Source organism: Macaca mulatta, chromosome 9 (assembly GCF_049350105.2).
Source record: "Macaca mulatta isolate MMU2019108-1 chromosome 9, T2T-MMU8v2.0, whole genome shotgun sequence".
Classification (NCBI taxonomy): Eukaryota; Metazoa; Chordata; class Mammalia; order Primates; family Cercopithecidae; genus Macaca; species Macaca mulatta.
Genome location: NC_133414.1, coordinates 60,453,894 through 60,473,640, shown reverse-complemented (window position 1 = coordinate 60,473,640; position 19,747 = coordinate 60,453,894). Strand labels below are relative to the sequence as shown.

Sequence of the window (19,747 nt, the reverse complement as noted above, 5' to 3'; positions counted from 1 at the left end):
GTGCAGCTGGACAGATCTACTATTTTGGCTGCTGTCTACTGACAAGTTTGCATTGGTGGAGGGTGAGGTTTTATGACAAATGTTATTTTCCGCTTTAAACCAATCTTGGAGCCTTACTCCATCTCATAACAAGTGATGTTGCTGCTGCCTCTCAGTCAGTCATGCATGGTCCACTGGTTTTGTGAGCTAGAGACAGACGATGAGCTGCACTGAGGGTCAAGGATCAGGCATTAGCGCTAACAAGTGCCCTTGCTCTGTGGCAAAATTCTCCTTTTACAGAGCACAAGCAGGATTGTGTGTGAAAGGACATGCTTGTTCATCCTGTGCAGATGCCGTTATGGATAGGTGACATGGATAATTCAGCCTAGTTAATATACTCAGAGGAATGAGAATTTGGAGTCTGAGTTTCAGAGACTTCCATTCTATGGTTTTAGATGTCATCTCATCCTTGCCTCAGTGTTGGCCGCAGGAGGACCAACACTGGTTGGTCCTGATTGGTGGGTCAAGTTCGATCTGAGGATAGGGGAGGAAGAAATTCAAGTGGGCAACCCTGAGCTTTGTGGGGCGAGGGCTGTCGAACCCATGCCATGTCCAGGGGTGCGCTTGAAACGCGCCTCTGATTAGATTCACCTAACACGATCATTGTTCTCATTTTGCCAGAGGCCCAGAGAGGAGAGATGTGCACCAGTGGTCACATGGCTAGTGAAGAGGGAACACAGAATCCAGACCTACTCTTCTAGGGCCGAGCTCTACTTTCCATTTTGTCCTTGGCCCCACCCAGCACCGCTTGACCACGGAGAGTGCACAGACCCAAGGGGCCTTGCTGCAGAACCCAAGTCACCCGCCAGAACTCCAGCAGCTCGGTGGTCGGCTGGAGAGCCGGCAGAGTCACGCATCTGCCTGCTCTCCACTTCTGCTTTCTCCAGGAAATGAGCAGAGACCCAGCGCGAGTGATTCAGAGTGAAACGGCGCTGAAGATTGACGATGCGGGGCCGGGTCCTCTTCCCCCGAGCCTGAGGGGCTGCGGCTGGGGATGAGGGGTTCCATGCCATCTGATATCTGCAGGCGCTGACGGCCACCCCTCTAGGTAGGCCACCTTGCTTCTTGGCCAAGCCAGGCCAGCCTAGAGGTGGGCATGTGGGCCCCGCCTGTCAGCGTGGGGCCTACTGGCTGCCTCCTGGGAGGCTGAGTATGGGGGCACATGTGACCCAGTGCCTGGTTCGGGTTTGTGGATGTGGGAGAGGAGGTGAGCTGGGGAGCAGGAAGTGTGTGTGGCGTGGGCGGCCCATGTGGTCAGGGCCATTCCAGGGCCTGGGTCTGCCGAAGCGTATGTCACCGCTGAGGTTTGGGAGTCAGGCTGAGCTCCAGCAGCACTCCTTGACCTCCGACGTCAGGTCAAGTCTTTTCTCGGGGTCCTGCTATGAAAGGGTTCCTGGGAAGGGCTGACACGGGCTTTCCTGGTTGTCAAGGGGGCGGAGAGAGTAGGCCGACAGTAAGACTCGCCCTCCAAGACCCCGCATAGGTCTCTGAGGAGTGCAGAGCCGGAGGGCCATTTCCAACGAGCCTCAGAGGGAGCTGGTCTGTCCTGGCCCTGCCATTACTCACTGGATTCTGGTAAGTAGGTGCCTCCCTGGGCTCACTTCCCTCATCTGAATTGTTACAGCAAACCGTTGAAACGCCGGCATTTTCTGCCTAAGCAGGGCCACCTGCTCAGTAAGGACTGATTCTTCATTTCCTCTGAAATGAAACTTCTAAAACACTAAACCGATCCTTTGTCCCAACCTATCTAAAGTGAGGGAGGAGCTGATTTGATAACTAAGGACGCTATGTATTACTCTTTCCACGGAGCACACTAATTTTAATATGAGTTTGTGTATAGTCATTCATTTAGTTATTTAACATATAGGTGTTGAGAAGCCACACCCTGCCAGGCTCTGGTCAAAGCGGACACGGGTCTGTGGTGCTCAGCCTGTGGGAGAGTGGCAGGTAGGGTGGGGGTCTTGGGAGGGTGGGGATGGCTCTAGTCTTCTGAGAGGGGACCTGTTTGAGGGAGGCCGAGCCCTGTGGGTTTCTGAGAAGTGTTCTTGACAAGGGTCTGAAGGCGGAGACCTGGTGGAGGTTGGTGTGGTAGAGTGGGGTAAGGGGCATGTCTGGGGCTCTGGCCAGCGAGGTAGGGAACAGGGTCAGGTCAGGGAGGCCCTTCCTGTCTCTCCATCCTGAGCACCTGGGCTATTCTTCCATGAGCTTGGGAAGATTTTCAGTGTTGAAAGAAAAGAAAAGTTCAGCCAGGCACAGTGGCTCACGCCTGTAATCCCAGCACTTTGGGAGGTTAACAGGGGCAGATCACCTGAGGTCAGGAGTTTGAGACCAGTCTGGACAACATGATGAAACTCCATCTCTAAAAAAAAAAAAAAAAAAAAAAAAAAAAGAAAGAAAGAAAAGAAAATTTAGAAAGACCATAATAAGATAAAAGTAATAAAAGTAGCATAAACCCTGTGTGCTGATACCTTAGATTTTTTAAAGCTGAGCATCATCTTCGAAGTCCTCTTCATACCCATCCTTCTCCCTCCCTTTTCAGAAGCAGCAACTGTCCAGAATTTTGGGTTTATCGTTCCCTTGCTTTTTTTTCTAGTTTTACATCCCCTATTTAAATTGCTATATATGTATGATTGCAAGCTGTTGAACTCCATAAACATGGAATTAAATATTCTTTTAAAATTTGCCTAATTGGTTCAAAAGTATGTTTCTGAAATTCCTTCATATTGTTGCACGTACCTGTAAATATTTCATGTTTTCTGCAGTATAGTATTCTATTAGATGAATATACCTCAATATATTTATCTGAGATGCTACTGATGGGCACTTGAGATATTTCAAGAGTTTATTTTTTTTTTTCTATTATAAGCAGTGCTGCTAGAACTATTTTTGTACATGCATCTTTGGGCGTGTGTGCAAGAATTTCTCTAGGGTATATACTCTAGAAATAGAATTGGTGGGTCATAGTTTATACATATTTTCAGCCTTACTGGCTGTCACCACATTGTTTTCCAAAGTTTTTGCTCATTTTACCCAACCCTCAGCAATGCACCAAAGTTTCTGTTGCTCCACATCTTCACCAACATTTGGTATTGTCAGGTACTGTATTTCTGCCAATCTGGTAGAAATGAAAAGCTATCTTAGCATGTTTTTAATTTGCATTGCCCAAATTACTAAGGTTGGGCATCTTTTTCATATGTTTAGTGGCCATTTGGGGTCCCTTTTCCTGTTCACATTTTTTGTCCATTTCTCATGGAGTTACCTGTCTTTTATCCTATTGATTTGCCATAATTCAATACATGTTCTGGATACTACTTTTTATCATTTATATATATAACAAATATTTTCCATTGGTTGGTGCCTTGTCTCCTTATATTCCTGTGGTTTTTATTAAAGACTGAATTTCTTAGTTTCAAACAAGTTTATCCATCTGTCGCTTTATGATTTATACTTGTTCTGTGTTATCTAAGAAATTCTCCACTGTAAGGTTGTAAAATTATTCTCATATTTTTTCAAATAATTTTATAATATTACTTTTTACACTTAAGTCTCTAGTCTGCCTGGAAATGGCTTTTCTGTATGGCATGAGGTGGGAAGAAACCTCATTTTATTTTGCTTTTCCCATATGGATAACCAAGAGTCTTGGCACCATTTATTTAACAGGCCGTTTTTTTTTATTTCCTTTTTTTTTTTTTTTTTTTTTTTTTTTTTTGAGATAGAGTCTTGCTCTGTCACCGAGGCTGGAGTGCAATGGCATGGCATGATCTCAGCTCACTGCAACCTTTACCTCCCAGGTTCAAGCAATTCTCCTGCCTCAGCCTCCCTAGTAGCTGAGATTACCAATACCCGCCACCCTTGTTCTGTCACCCAGGCTGGAGTGCAGTGGTATGATCTTGGCTCACTGCAGCCTCCACCTCCTGGGTTCAAGCGATTCTTCTGCCTCAGCCTCCCCAGTAGCTGGGACTACTGGTGTGCACCACCATACCTGGCTAATTTTTGGATTTTTAAGTAGAGATGGGGTTTCTCTGTGTTAGTCAGGCTGGTCTTGAATTCCTGACCTTGGGCGATCCACCCACCTTGGCCTCCGAAAGTGCTGGGATTACAGGCGTGAGCCACCACACCCGGCCTAATAGGCCATTCTTTATTCACTGATCCATGGTAGCTCTGTTGTGAGTTGAGTCGTCATGTCCATGGGGGTCTTTCCTGGTTCTCTATTCTGCCAATTTGTTTAACCCTTTGCCAATACTAGACAATATTGTTAACCACAGGTTTATAATAAATTTCGATATCTAGAAAGAGCCTCCCCATTCTTTTCTTCTTCCTTTCTGTCTTGAAAATCTTGGTATTTTACTCCTTCATATAAATTTCAGAATTGGCTTTCAACAGAAAAAAAAAAAAACTATATTCAGATTTGACTGGTAATTTAATTTGGAAAGAAGTGATATCTTTATGAAAATGACTTTCCCAATTCATGAATGTGGTCTGTCTCTCCATTTATTTAGATCTTCTCTAAAGTATTTAAATACAATGTTATTATTTTCTTTATAGCAGTAGTGCATATTTCGACTAGATATATCCCTAAGTGGTTTATATTTTTATGTTGTGTCAATTGTCATTAAAATACATTTTTGGACTGTTGCTGTTTGGACTGATTCTTGTTAAAAATGCTTGCATTTTAAACAAGAATCTTTTTGGGTGTTGTGTGAGGATTGTAGGAGACCAAAGGAAGAAGCAAGACTACCAGTTCAGAGGCTTTTGCAATAACCCAGGCTAGAGGTGGTGGTGGCTTGGCCCAGAGTGATAATAGTTGAGATAATGAGAGGTGGTCAGAGTGGTTAGATTCTAGATAATTTTTTGAGGTTAGGATTTGATGACATTTAGGGTATAGAGGATGGAAGAAAGAGAGAAGCTAAAGATGACTCGAGAGCAGCAGGACGAATGAGATTGTTGCCTATTGAGCTGGCTTGAGGGCAGTAGAAGCAGATTTGGAAGGTGATGGTGATCAGAAATATGAGTTTGGTCATATAAAGGTAGAATTGCCTGTTAGACAATATATGAAGAAAGGAAGTCTTTGCACTCTCCACCCCCACCCCAGTGACCTTCATGGTAGACAAGCAAGGCAACTTGACCAACTGGGAGAAAGAAGGAAGATATCTTGTGTAGGAGGGTAAGGAAAATGAAATTCTCAGAGTTCCTAGAGCCACACCTTAGAGTTGCTACCCATTTTATTTACAATTAGGGGCTTACATTTGTAATCTCCCTCCAAGTGCTATAAACCATCAAAATGCAGATAGATGATATCTCCTAAACCCTTGGCTGTCAATCCCCTTTGAGGTATCTGCACTCCTTAAAAGCTTAAATATCAAAGTCTAGACCTTTGTTATCCAATACAGAAGCCACTAGCCATACTTGAAATGTAGCTGATGTGAATTGAGATGCACTGTAAGTATGAAATACACACTAGATTTCAAAGATATTACAAACTACCAACAAAATTTATAAAATGCCTCAGTACCTAAAAATATTGATTACATAGTGAAAATATTTTGGATATATTGGGTTAAATGAAATATACTTTAAACATTAATTTAATCTATTTATTTTTATTTTAAAAATGTGTCTACCAGAAAATTTGAAATTACACATGTGGCTGGAATTTGTACCTGGCTTTCTATTTCTAATACTTCTGTTGGACAGTAGGCTTTAGAGGAATGATACTTCTTGTTCTTTGGCCAGAGGCTTTCACGGGAACACAGTTCAAGATGGATGAGAAGTAGGAGAAGTGAAAAGCCACTTGAACCAAATAATTCCAAGAAGAAAGAAAATATACAAGCTAAGAATAATGGATTTAGTACCTAAATAAACCAGGCACTTGTACTTTAAACTCAATCCTCAAGATGAGATAAGTTTCATTATTCCCATTTTACAGATGAGAAAATGGAGGCTCAGAGACGTAAGGTTCTTTGCCCTCGAATAGTGAGTGGCTGAGTTGGGATTTGACCGTAGTTCCACCTGATTTTAAAGCCTGTGCACTTGCATTAGACCAGACTACCACTAAAGGGCTGAAGAAGCTACACTTCTAGAGAGGAATAGTGAATATTTGGCAGGAGTATGACAGTAGTTCCTCCCTTTTGGCTGAATGATTAATTCTTCTTTTGAGAATTCATAGGAAACAAAATCATTGCAGCAGGGCTCCTTCCCCTCAGCATTGCCCATGACAGCAGTGGAGACAATCTGAGCATCCAGTTGTTACAGAGGGAGAGTCAATTATGGGTGATCCATTGAGACGAAGCTCCGTGGTCACTAGGTCTTATACTTTAAGGAAAAGGGCAATGTAGAACATGTTTATGATATGATGGATGATTAATGCAACTAAATCATTTTCACATTAATTACAAGCAAAATATACTTGTGATATGGGATGTTTGGGGTGTTGCTTTTTCTGGCCAGAAACCTATGTGGCCAGTGGCACCTTTGCCTGAGTTCTTGTCCTGCATCCAGGAAGAATGAGGGATGCAGACATGTGGAGGGCGAGCAAGATGAAGAGGAGCTTAAGTGTTAGAACAGCTAAGGGGAGACCCGCAGTGGGTAGCTTCTCTTTATAGGCAGGTTGTCCTGATGAGGGCTCAGCTGTCAGCAGAGAGGGTATCTCCTCTCTGCAGCTGGTTGTCCCTACGTCCGCAGCTCTCAGCAGAGAGGAGGCCCTGGAGAAGGTAGCTCCTCTCTGTAGCTGGTCCTCCTATAATCTTCCCAGCTCTCAGCAGAGAGGAGCTCCTCCCTGCAGCTGGTCATCCAGTCGTCTCCCCATCCTCTGCTCTGCTCTGGCTGAATCCAGGGTTTTTATGGACCTCAGAGGGGAGGAAATGAGAGCCAATTGGGCCATGTATGGCCATGAGCAGCCTGAAAAAGGCAACACAAGTCCCCACTCTGGTTCCTGGGTCTGGTAACCCAGCCCCCAGCCTTTAGGCCCTCCCTGGTTTGAAGGTGGGACCTTACTGGGGACCCGCCACCCTCCACCCAGGAGCCTGTCTGCCCTCTGCTGCCTTCCATGGTGCCCTAGCTGTTCATGCCAAAGGACATCTGAAGGCCAGTGCAAGTGGCCCTCAACCCCTTCCCCTCATCATAGCCTAAGGCAGGGGCTCCTGATCCTCACTGGGTCCAGGCCAGAATATAGGACAAGGGCAACATCACCAGGAGCTCCCCCTGTTGCCAAGGCTGTCAGGAGCCACTGGGGCAGAGCTAATCAAGGGCCTGGGCTGGATGTAGGAAGTGGCAGGCTAGGTGGTCACTCTGACTTAGGATGGCAGACTCTGAGATACTGCCCTGGGTGGCCCGTGGAGAGCTTCCTCCCAAGGCCCAGGAGCCCAGCACCCTTGGTGGGGTGGGTGCCGTGGCTGTACCACTGGCTGGGTCTCCGAAGCGGGCACCACTCCCACTTTCCACCCTGGCCCCAAAGCCTGGCCCTAGATCCACACTGGCACCCTTCTCTGCCTGACCATGCTGTCCCATCATGCTGCTCCCCTGCTGGCCAGCTGGCAACCCGGCCTGGCTCCATCATGGCAGCCCCCAGGGTAGTGGGCTGCTGGAGTTGGGGGCTGTCTGCCTCCTACCCTTGCTCTCCCTGCAGTGGCCATCACTGCATGATGGCAGTGGCTGTACCAGACTGCCTGCTGCTGCCATCACTTGGATGTGAAAATTAGTAGGCATAAAGAGAAATGTTTGTTGATTTTTGTGTTTTCCATGTAATAATAAGAACATTTCTCAGTAGCGTTCTAATGTCGGCTTTTAAAAGGATAAGCACAAACTAGAAAGAGAAATGTAGTCAAAGATAAATGCATGTACACATAAAGAAACTGTGTGGAGGTTGGCTAAAACATGTGAGCAATTAGCAATGTTGCAACACGCTGCCAGGAACCCACCGAGCAACTGTGGACAGAATCCAGGTAGAGTGTCCCTGCATGCAGAAGGCTTCAGGGTGGCAGATGCTATAACAGAGGCAGGGTCGAGCACCCCTGCAGCTGTTTGTCCCCAGTATTTCTGCCCTGAGAATGCCTGTTCTTTAGGAGAGGAAGAAGGGTAGCAATTAAAAGGGTGACGAAGCCCAGGATGAAGAGTGTGAGTCGCAGGGCATAGGCTCCTAAGCCCACCCAAGAACCAAGCCTGCATGTCCAGTGTATGCACAGCAGCTCCACGTGGTCTCAGCCTTCGAGGGGTGTGAAGGGCGATTGAAGAGCCAGGTGGATCAGGGTGGCAAATGCCCAGATGTTCAAAAGGGGAAAAGCCCAGGGCACTGCCCTGCTGTCAGATCACAGATTCTTGTATTTCCTTTTAGCCTCACACACCTGTGGACCTGTGGGCCAAGACACCTTAACTCTATTGGAGTGACAGGGACAGAAGGGAGGGGCAGTGCCCCCAGGTGAGTCTACACCTCTGTAAGTGGGTGAGACCCTCACAATCACCCCCATGGAAGACTGCCTTTGTTCCACAAAATACTTCCTTCCTCACAAAATTGCAAGTGTCTGAATCATCTCACTTTTGAAGTGTGTATTTAATGTGATGATTTTCCCTCCCAAAGTGGCTTTAATTAAATGACTGTGGCATTTTATAATCGATAAAGACTTTGAATTGAGGAAATACAAGAGTGAGAAAGAGAGAGTATTCATGAATAACGATGACATAAGGAGGAACGAGAGGGGAGCCACAGTTGTTATAGGCAGTAGGCACTGGGGAAAATGATTGATTTGGGAATTAATGCAGGCCAACCTTTGTGTGGCCTGCCTGACTGTGCCAGCCAAGGGCTTTTACTGCCAAGCTTCCCTTTTCTCCTGTACATGGAACGATCAAAGCCCTGCTGCCCACCATCTGCCTCACTGTCCTGCTGTAATTACTGAGATCATATCTTGATGCAGCCTTGAAAACTGGAAAGGGCTGTCGCCTGCTGGTGATGGCTGCCTTCTAATGGCAGGATGGCCTGATAGTAGGAGCAATTTGGAAGTGGAGAGGGGCAGGGTTGCTTCTTGTGTTGAGTGGGGAAGCCAAGAGCTGTGTCTGAAAGGTGGCAGATTTGGACTGTGGTGCTGAAGAAGGAGCTTTCCAACCAGAGGGGTTAGGTTGTGAGTGATCAGTGGATTCAGCTTAACCCCATTGGGGGTACAGGGAGAAATTAGGCAAGGAGGGGGTTGGGTCCTATCATCAGGGCCACAAGCTTAGGAAAGTTCCCAGAGAACATGGGAGCTGTGGAGGACGTTTGCTCAGGGGAGGGACATCTGGAGTTGTGCTGTAAAGTCTGACAGTGTGGAGTGGGTTGGAGGTGGAGGGGAGCCTGGAGGCGGAGCGTTATCATGGTGCAGCCAGGGAACAGATGAGCAAGCAGAGGGGTTAGTGCCGGGCCCACCCTGGGCTACCAGCCTCATAGAAGGCAGACCCGGAGGACCTGTGTCACCCACGCAAGTGGCATTCTTAGGTCCCTTGAGCCCTTTCTGTTCTATTCAGATGCCATCCTCCCACCTCCTCAGCACATAGAATAATTAAGAAAATTATTCCTGGCACATTAAGAGGTCTGCCAGCTTGTGGGAGACTCATTCTGGTTAAACAAATATTCAGCTCTCAGAGGAGAAATCTGAAGATTGTGAACCTGGGCGAATTTGAACAGCAGAACTTCATTGGCAGACAGATCCTTAAGGAGCATCTACTCTAAATGGTTCATGTTACAGGTGGGGAAACTGAGTCACATAAAAGCAAAGAGACTCAGCTTGGAGCTTGAAGCCCCTACTTCCAGTGGCTAGCAGTATATTTCCTTTCTCTTCTCTTAGGTGAAAAGCATCAGGAGCCAAGCTGCACCTGATAGTGTCTCTTTTTCTCTCTAACCTAAAAGCAGAGTTTTCTGGGTCCAGATTGGCCTGGCACAGGAGAGGACAGGGAACCCAAGAAAATGAGTCACTCTATCTGTGACGTAGGTGGTTTGTGCCCTCACTTTTTTGTGCTTTGATGATTCTGGAGAACTAAGAGATCTTTAATTCCTGAGGAGCCAGGCATGCATACTTCCAGATATGTTTCAAAGCTTCACTTGTGATTTTTGTGTGCTTATTCTGACCAAATTATTCTTGAAATTTAATAAGCTAAATGGGATGATTGTGTGAGCAAACCAAGCCATCTGGAAATGTGTCAAAATCTTTCTTACCTTAGCACGTGAGGTATAAACGATCCTGCAAAATTCCCCTGTGATTTTCCTTCTCTGGGAGTTTGGAGGGTGAGGAATCGGATGGGGGTTGCTTAGAGTCTGGAGACATTCTTAATGGAGTCCCTGCCCAAGCTTTCTGCCCTGTTCCTGCTCACATCCCTCCCAGTTGAACAAAGCTAGGTCTAGTTAAGCCCGGCCTGTCCTGTGGCTTTGCTTCTCCCTCCTCTTCTCTCTAACCTGCCTGTTTCATAGCTTCTTTCTACCTCCCTCAGACTCCCTCTCCAAAGCCACTGCTTCTGTGACACCTCTTCTACCACCCCCTAGCCTCCTCCACTCCCATGTATTAGAGCATCCCTTTGCCTGTCTCCTCTCCTAGCAGGCTGTGAGCTCCTGGTGGCAGAATCACCAGTGACAGGCAGCTGCCAGGTGCTCCTGTCACTCTCTTCTGAGAGCCCCACAGTGACTCCCAGGACTGTTCCGTGAGACAGCACCATGTCCATGTCCATGTCCATCGGCCTGCCGTTCTGGGCTCTCTGCAGGGCCCTCTCACCATGCACTCACTCAACCCCTGAGCCCCTGTCCCTGCTTTTTCTTGGACACCTGTGCAATTTGCCAGACACTCACTCAGGCTGCCCGGAGTGCCTGTCCACTTACTGCCAGGGTCCGTCCTTACTCTTCAGTGTCCACCACCAGTGCCATATGTTCTAAGAAGCTCTCCCAGACTTCTCCACCCTTTCCAGGCTGGGCCACAAGCCTCCTCTTGCCCCACAGTCACCACCACCCTGCCCAATGACTGTCCCACTGCATCTGCTTCCTTGCTGGCCCCCTGCTCTCCCTGATCTTTGAAGTCCAGGGTGTGGACAGAGGGTGATCCTGCTCCTTGCGTGTTTAATAATCCAGAGACCCACTACACAGAACACACCAAGTAGAGCAGTGGCTTTGCCTGGTGGACAACTGACTGACACTGAGAGTGCTGGTATCTGTGGAGGGAATGCTGGCCAAGGAGTGTCCATGTTGTCCAAGGCTAATGAACCCTTATCCTTGAAGCTCCCAGGGATCTGCTTTTCTCTGGGGCAAGAGTGCAATCACAGAGTCTTGTTTTGGGCCTCCCAGCTTGTTGTGTAGCTGTGGGCAGACAGCGGGTCTGGCTTGGATCTCCTATGGCTGGGGGTCAGCAACAACTATGCAAGTCCAGCCAGGGACTTCCTGCAACACTGCAGGCTTCAGCTAGTACCTGAGGTGCCCCCATGGCATATTCCACCACCACTGACCACTGCCTGAAGCCAGCCTTGAGTGCTGGAAGAGGGGACCTGGGTTTGACCTTGATTCTGATGCTTGTCAGCTCTTTGATTTCAGATAAATTTCTTGTTTTCTGAGTCTCGCTTTACCCATCTGTACAGTGGGAATAGTAATGCCTACCTTATTGGTTTTCTAAGCGTAGAGAACGTTGATGTCTCTGTTAGTAGATGGTCACTCTTCCATGGCCGTTCTTACCTAAGGGAATATTTTCTTACATTTCAGTGGAGACCAAGCCCCGATTGGCTCCCAGGATAGAGAGGTTCACCACCTTTCCACAGGGGCTGGGGCTTCTTGTAACCTGTGCTGTCTCCAGCTCAGGTCTTTGTCCCCATCATGATAGCTCAACCATAGCCAAATGGTAGGGGCCAGCCAGGGGAACTGCTCCCTGGCCATTTTTGGCAATGTGGAAGTAGGTACACATACCGAGATACAGAACCAGCCCCTTCCGCAGGATACTGTGAGTTCCTGTATTCTGTTGTTGCAAAAACCATAGAGGTGTGTGCTGGCCAGGAGCCCAGTGTGGACTGGAATCAGAAAAAAGGAAGTTTTGAGAGCCATGGAAGCTTTGCTGACCTGCCTAGTTCCTTCCAATGGGAGTCTCCATTTTAGTCTTCAGGGGATCCCCTGAACTTCTGGAAAACACCTGCATTGCCTCCATCTCCTCATGAGTCCTTTGAAGCAGGTGTAGGGTCTTACCATTCTCTGGGCCTTACCATTCTCTGTCTGCAGGCACACTCAGCCCTTGGCCCAGGTAAGAAGTGGGGACACTCATTAACTGGTGATGCCTAGGGCAGCACTGAGGTGATTGCTGGAGTTATCCATGAGTCCAGCAGTTGTGCCTGCTCCTGGCACTCCCTTGAGGAGAAGCTGGCCACACAGGGCCCACAAGGAACCTCCTGAGTGGCCCACTCCTTGCTCTCCCACCTGCTGTCTACATGGCTGCCCCTGACTCCACCTGGCCCTGATGTGGCATCCCCCAACACAGGCTTGGTCTTGGAGGCAGCCCTCCTGCTTGTGTCTCCACATTGCGTCCTCACTGTGGCCAAATCCTCATATGCAGCCCTGTCTGGCCATGCTCAGGCCCACGTCTCTAAGGCCCTGTCCTGACGTCTAACAAACCAGCTCCTTGTGAGGAGACCCAATATTGGACACACTCAGCGGCTGGCCCAGGGGGAGGTGATGAAGGCAAAAAGAAGTGTCTAGGCTGAGACTGGGGCAGCTGACTCAGACCTCGGGGCTGAACCCCAAAGATGAATGGAGGCCCCAGAGCACACTTACAAAGGCCATGTGGGGCTCAGGCTCTCTGGGGAAGTGCAGATTTTAAGGATTTCGAGGCAGCAAGGTGCAGAACACAGAAAGGCCTTGCAGTGGGCGCTCTGTGGGCATCTAATGTGTACTGGACACCCTCTCACATATGTTGGCTTGCTTAATTCTTTCTGCAGTGTTGCAAGGACGATATTGTTCCCATTTTACAGCTGGAGACATTGAGGTTGAGGGAGCCTAAGTTGCTAAGGTTACAGGTTAGAAAGAGGTGGAGCTGGGATTTGAATCTGATCTGTGTGATGCTGCTCTGGGTTGGCCTGGCCTTGGAACTCAGGAGGGGCCAGCCTGGTCAGAGGGACTAGGTTCAGGGAGGTGGTGGTGCTTACCAATAAGTGAAGGCCAGAGGCTGTCACACTGCCCAGGCTAACAGGCCCGCTCCTAGATGCATGGAGCTACTTGAGGGTGGGCCGGGAACACTCAGGTCTCACCCAGTTCACAGGTAACCTAGGAGCTAGTGTCAGGGCTCTGGACAGCAGGCCCTGCCATGAAGCAGTAGAGACCTAGCAGGGGCTCCCAGCTCCCTTCCTGACCTGCTTTGTGATATTCTATGAGCCACCCACATCTCTGGGCATCACAGAGCTCTGGCGGTCTCAGCCTCCCATGTCTTCCTGGCCCCTGGCCTCACCTGGGGACATGTTGTAATCACCTTAGACCTTGTAGCCAACACTTACACGTGGCGCCCACCCAGAAGTAAGTCACAATGTTGGGGAACACGGCCTCCCAGGTGGCCTGGTGAGTGGCTTGAGTGGGCGATGGCTGCTCTGTTTTCAAGCTCACCGGGCATCTGATGTGCAGGTGTGCATCTGGCAAAGATGCACGTGTGACTCTTTGGAGTCAGAGGCACATCTTGGTGAGTTATCTCCAATAAGGTCCCGCCTTACTTCCGTTTCCAAGGCAATCACTCTAATCAGAGTGATCACGGCCCTGTACCTCCTGGCTGTTCTTTCTTCTTCTCTTTCCTGTTCCAGGCTTGGTTTACTGCCAGCCAGGACAACCTTTCTAGAATAGTGTTTCCCAGGCCATTTTCCTGCTTGGTACTTCCAGGGTCTCCCCATTACCCAGAACGCCAGGTCTAACCGTGCTGACCTCCCTTTCCTGGTCCCTCATGACTCCTGGTGGCATCATGTCCCATGGTCCCCAGGTCACCTTGGCCTGTTTGCTGCATGCCTGCCTCCAACTTGCTTCCTGCCTGGCCTTCTTTGAGCAACCCTTCCATCCCCACGGGTGCTCCTGTCCTTCATGGCCCCACGCACATTTGTTCTGCTATAGTCCTGTGCCCCGGCTCTGAGACGGCCTCCGAGGAGGGGATGTGCTGTCCATTACAGAGCCCCTCCTGTGACCTGCTTCTCGACAGGCCATCTCGTGGTGTCTCCCTCAGCACATTTTTCAGAGGAGGATTGGCACTGTGGAGAGTCACTTCTGAGATTCCACAGCTCACGGCATGAGGAGCAGGAGCCGGAACACAGGACTTGACGCTGGATTCCAATTTTGCCTGCCCACGATGTCTGTCTTCTAGCCTGGGACATCACACCAATCTCCTGCACATTTGAAGCACTCTGGTGTCACTCTCCTGCCCCCAAGGGTGCCAGGGCTGGAGGCTTGTGGCTGTGGCAGTGACAAGGCCCCTGTGACAGTCCTGTCCCAGCTTTCTAGCAGGTGGGCCTCGCCTGTGCAGATCAGATCAAGATTTCCATGAAACGCTCTTTCTGAGCAGCAGTGGACTCTCAGGGGAGCAGCGAGGGGCAAGAGGCCTTCACCCCACTTCTGGCGAGACACTGAAGACCTCTTTCTCTCGGGGGCTGTCTGTCAACTCTATCATGCTCGGTCTTTGCTCAATCTGTTCTCAGTGGGGGAAATGAGTTGAAGGTGTGGGGTTTATCCACAACCCCAGATATGGCTCCTGCTTTGCCTCATGCTTCTAAGAAGGCAAAATTTAACACTGTGCATGCCAAGTGGTACTGGTTCCATAAATGCTGATGGGAAATGTGGATAGGTCTGGTGGGGGAGGCTTTATCCGGGACAGCCATGCTGTATCCGCCGAGGCTCTCCAGAGAAACAGAACAATAGGATGTGTGCATGTGTGTAGGCAGAGAGAGATTTATTTTAAGGTACTGGTTCACACAATTGTGGCGGCTGGCAAGTTTGAAATATTCAGAGCCGACTGGAGACTCAGGGAAGGGTTGCTGTGAGTTGGAAGTCAGTCCATGGCAACTCTGAAGGGAGATCAGAGGTCTCTCATGAAATGTGCTATAGACCCAGCAGGCCCGTGCGGCCCCAGAGAGCACATGCTGCCGCGCTCACAGCCCCTGCCACGTCTCCATTTCCTCCTCCACAGACAGCCACGCTCACCTGGTTTTTGCCCCAGGGGCAGGTGAGGTCTGGGAGGTGAGGAGAGGGAAGTGGGAGGTGGAGGGAGCAGAATGTCTGTAGACAGGGCTCTCAGGGTGACCATGGGGAAGAGGGTGGGGCCTGGTCATAGCTACTCTGAGACAGCAGGCAGAGAAGGAGATCACACACTCAGTGTTCAGAGCTTTCAGTGTTGGGGCTTGAAGCATGGGGACTTTGGAGCTAGCAGGGGCAGAGGCACAGGGACCTATTGTAACATCCAGTGTCCCTCCTATCCCCTTCACACCCCACACGCGTACACACCAGGGCTCCTGCTGTCAGTTAATACATCACTGACGTGGGCAAGGACTTTCCCCACAGTGGAGAGTTGGGAGAGGAGGGCCTCCTGTTTTGGAGGAGCTAGACAACCTCAGAGGGAGAGTGGTGGAGAGGTTTTGGAGGCAGAAAGATCTGGACCTCAGTGAGCTGCAGGCTCCTGCTCCCAGCCTCAGTTTCCTCATCTGAAAATGGTATCCCTAATATCCACGTCATGGAGTCATCATGCAGGCTGAACAGTGCAAGTGTGCAGCTGGCCTGCCACACACTAAACCCCCAGCAAGGCTAAACTCCAGCTTCGCATGAGACACTTTAGCCTCTCACATTGCGCTTTTAGTTTTCACCCTCTTGGTCCACTGTCTGGGCTGAGGGTGAGGGGTGATCAGGGCTTGCAGTAATGCTAGGTAAAATCTAGATGATAGGATTCTTCTGCTTCCAAAGTCCCTCTCCAAGGCTACTCCTCAGGTGGTGGTCCTCTAGGTGTGCTCCCTGAACCAGCTGCCTCTGCACCTCCTGGGAACTCTTTAGAGATACAAATTTCTGGGACCCACCCCAGACTTACTGAATTGTAAACTCTGGGGCTGGGGTCCAGAAATTTGGTTTTAACAATCTCTTCAGGTGATGCTGATGCATGCTGAAGTTTTAGAACCACTGCTTTCAGAACAGTTTCTCCAGGAGGGCAGGTTTTAGGCTGAAGGTTCACCTCCAAGCACCACCCCAAGGCTGGCCATCAGCAGGTGAAGCATCCCAAAGGGAGCCTCAGAGCACTGGGTCTTAGATCAGCTCTTTCCCCAGGGGCCCACAGGAAAACCTGGAGGCTGTCATTCCATTGACACGAGTCACCTCACCTACACGTCCCTCCTTTGCTTTGTACGTTAAATACACTGTGCTTTGGGGGCCCTTTACCACATCCTGCAGCAGCTCCAATGCTCTTGTCCAGTTTCTGCAAATTCTCAGGGCCTTGTGTCCTCCAAGCTACTTCTATCTCTTAATTTCTCTGATCTTGTCGCTGGGTCTCATCTGTGTCCCCTTTGTTTACAATGGTGTTCCTCCCTGCCTGGAACTAACCCAGGTGTGGAACACAGAGCTTCTGTAATTGGCTTTTCATAATCCCTCCAACACAATGCCATTGTGTGGCAAATGTTTACTGAAGCCTTGGCCCAGAAGGGAATTCTCACTCCTGAGAACACCAGCTGCGTGAGCGTGCCCAGGGATGCTGCGTAAACGCACCGTGCCTCCATCTCATCTCCACCTGGGGCTGGGAGTGTGTGGGCTCATGACAGTTCCCGGGCCATGGGCTTTTGGGAGAATTAAATCAGGTTAGGCAGGCAAAGCCCTCGGCAGGGGACCCAGTGTGGAGCTAGCACTCAGTAGATGCTACTATTGTTGATTTTACCGTGGTCATTAAACAGGATGAGTTATTTCCTCTTCCTTTATCTTTTATCTATTTATCTATCAATTTTATTTATAAATTTACAATTGTAGTACATACCACAATCTATAAATAACATAACATAAAATTCACCATCATAACCATTTTAAAATGTATAGTTCAGTGGCACTGAATACATTCATGATGTTGTATAATCATCAGCACTATCCAGCTCCATTACCTTTTCATCTTGCAAAACTGAAACTCTGTGCCCATTAAACACTACCTCCCCATGCACCCCTCTCCCCAGTCCCTGGGAACCACCATTCTCCTTTCTGGCTATGAATTTGTCTGCTCTAGGGACCTCATATCAATGGATCATACAGCATTTGTCCTTTCGTGACTGGCTAGTTAACTTCGTATAATTCTCTCAGGGTTCATCCATTTTGTAGCATGTGCCAGAATTGTCTTCCTTTTAAAGGTTGAATAATATTCCATTTCATTGATTACACATTCATCTATCATTGGACACTGGCTTGTCTCCACCCTCTGGCCATTGGGAATAATGCTACTAGGAACACGGGTGTACACGTGTCTGCTTGTGTCCCCGCTTTCAATTCTTTGGGGTATGATTTTACTTTTTATAATTGACCCACCTTGTCTATTAGTTCAACTAATTTGATGTAACAATCAATTATAAACATAGTCTTTTTAATTGGATGCAAAAGTGGATGAGAACTTAGAGGGCAGTCTCCCCACTTGACCAACGTGGAGGCAGAGGCCAGGGAAGGGCCCTGAGTGAGTTCTTATCTGTGGGTGGCTTCTGTGGACAGGAGCCTCAACCTGTCCCCAGCCGGTGGCATCCTGAAGAAAGAGGAAGCATGGTTAAGGTGGAGCGTGTGGGCTTTGGAGTCAGATGCACAGAACTTGGCTGGCAGCCCCGTGGGAACCTATGGAACCACTCTGAGGCTCTTTCCAGCACCTGTGAAGTAGTACTATTTACCACCTTGTAGGATGTTGCTGTGGAGATAGAGATGATACAGAGATGAAAATGCAGAGCCACTATAAAGTGAGCTCTCAGGGAGGGAAGTCACTACTTTGATTAAATAGAGATTTCTATCCCCACTGTACATGATAAAAGCTGAAGCCAAGGGACTAAAATCCCCACCTCTCGCTTTTCCATTAGTTCTCTTTCAACCTCGGTACATGTTTTCTTAAAGTCAGGTTTACTGAAATATAATTTACATAAAAATAATTTACTTTTTTTGGTGCACACTTTGGACAAATGTAGACAGTCACGTGACTACCACCAAGTAACTCCTCCTCCTGAGAGTGTACTTCATTGTGGCTCTGCGTTTTCATCTCTGTATCATCTCTCTTTATCTTCACAGCAACACCGCATGAGGCAGCAAATACTAGCAGTATTTGATGGCTGCTGAAAAGAGCCTCAGAGCAGCTCCATAGCTCAGAACTGCTACTAAATAGCAAGTTCTGTGCAGCTGACTCCAAAGCCCACACACTCCTCCTTGACCGCTTTCAAGACACAGAACATTTCTGTCCCCCGCAAAATTCCGTCCTGCCTTTGTAGTCATCCCCTTATCCCCCATCCCTGGCAACCACTGATCTTATTTTCTGTCCTTAACAATTTTGCTTTTTCCAAAATGTCGTCTAAGTTGAATATGACAGTAGGTAGCCTTTTGGGGTTGGTTCCTATCAGCCGACAGAAGGCCTTTGAGATGCATCCGGGGTGCTGTGGATGTCAGCTGTGTGTTCCTTTGTGCTGTGGAGAGGGATTCTGCTGTATGGATGGACCTGAGTTTGTATATTCATTCGTTCTGTGAGGGGCATTTATGTTTTTTCCAGATTTTGGCAGCAATGAATGGAGCTTCTAGAAACATTCATGTACAGGTTTTTGTAGGAGCATAAATTTTCATTTCTCTAGGGTGAATAGCTAGGGGTGGAACTCCTGGGGGTATGTTTAACTTTCCCAGAAACTGCCAAACTTCCTTCCAAAGTGGCAGTGCCATGTTTGCATTCCCATCAGCAAGGGTGAGAGTGGTGGTTGCTCTGTACCCTTGCCATCGTCAAGTTTTGTTTGCTCGTTGAAGACATACTAATTGGTGTGTCCTGGCATCTTGTTTTAATCATCATTTTCCTAATGATGATGCTGTTGTCCATCCTCAGTATTTCTGACAGTGTCAGCTGTGCAGGTAGATGTGAACACTGTTCACAGTACATCACCTCTGTCTCCCTACCCCTTTTAATTTGGTTTTAGATTGTAAGGTCTCCTTGTTGACATGAAACCACAGGGAAGAGGGAAGCAAGGACTAGCCCCACCCTGAACGTGTTTTAGGAACAAGAATGGCTTTGTTATTTATTTATTTATTTATTTATCTATCTATCTATCTATCTATCTATCTATTTATTTATTTATTTTGGAGTGCTCCAGATTGAGGCCAAGACTCTGCTGAAAACAGGGGCAAGAGTGTTTGGATCTGCTGACATGCAGTGAGGCACTGGCTTTTGCATGGAGAGGAAAACAGATCATTTACGGCCATGCATGCTAAGCCGCTACTCTATTCTGTATCATCTGGTTTAGAGGCTTCCCCAGCTCCAAGGCCTGAGGGCCATGGCCCATTACGGAAATGGCAAACAGGCAGTTTCTGCACCTGGAGTTTATAATCTGGAAATGAGAATAGTTGCAGAGGCTGACAAGAAATGGGGAAAGAATTTTAATCTTTAATTTTTCAAAGCAACTCTTTGTCTGCAGGACCCAGCTTTTCTGCAGAAGGCACTGAGTCCCAAGCTACTCCTTTGGGTCATTCCACATGTCTTCTTGCTCCGGGGCAGCTTTTCCTGGGAACAGCTTCTTGGCA

The 19,747-nt window shown here is 48.4% G+C and overlaps 1 protein-coding gene across 9 annotated transcripts in view; it reads left to right on the top strand.

Annotated features, from left to right (window-relative positions):
* Positions 1–825: 825 nt before the first annotated feature.
* WDFY4 (WDFY family member 4) overlaps positions 826–19,747 on the top strand; it is a 295,693-nt gene continuing 276,771 nt past the window's right edge. For 5 of the 9 annotated variants that reach the window (XM_077945551.1, XM_077945549.1, XM_077945550.1 and 2 more), the window contains exon 1: positions 826–1,087. The gene's annotated coding sequence lies outside the window, so the exon portion shown is untranslated. Of the gene's footprint in view, positions 1,088–1,469; positions 1,615–8,368; positions 8,453–19,747 lie in introns of those variants that run through there. The other 4 variants (XM_077945546.1, XM_077945547.1, XM_015146989.3 and 1 more) reach the window with 4 other exon arrangements.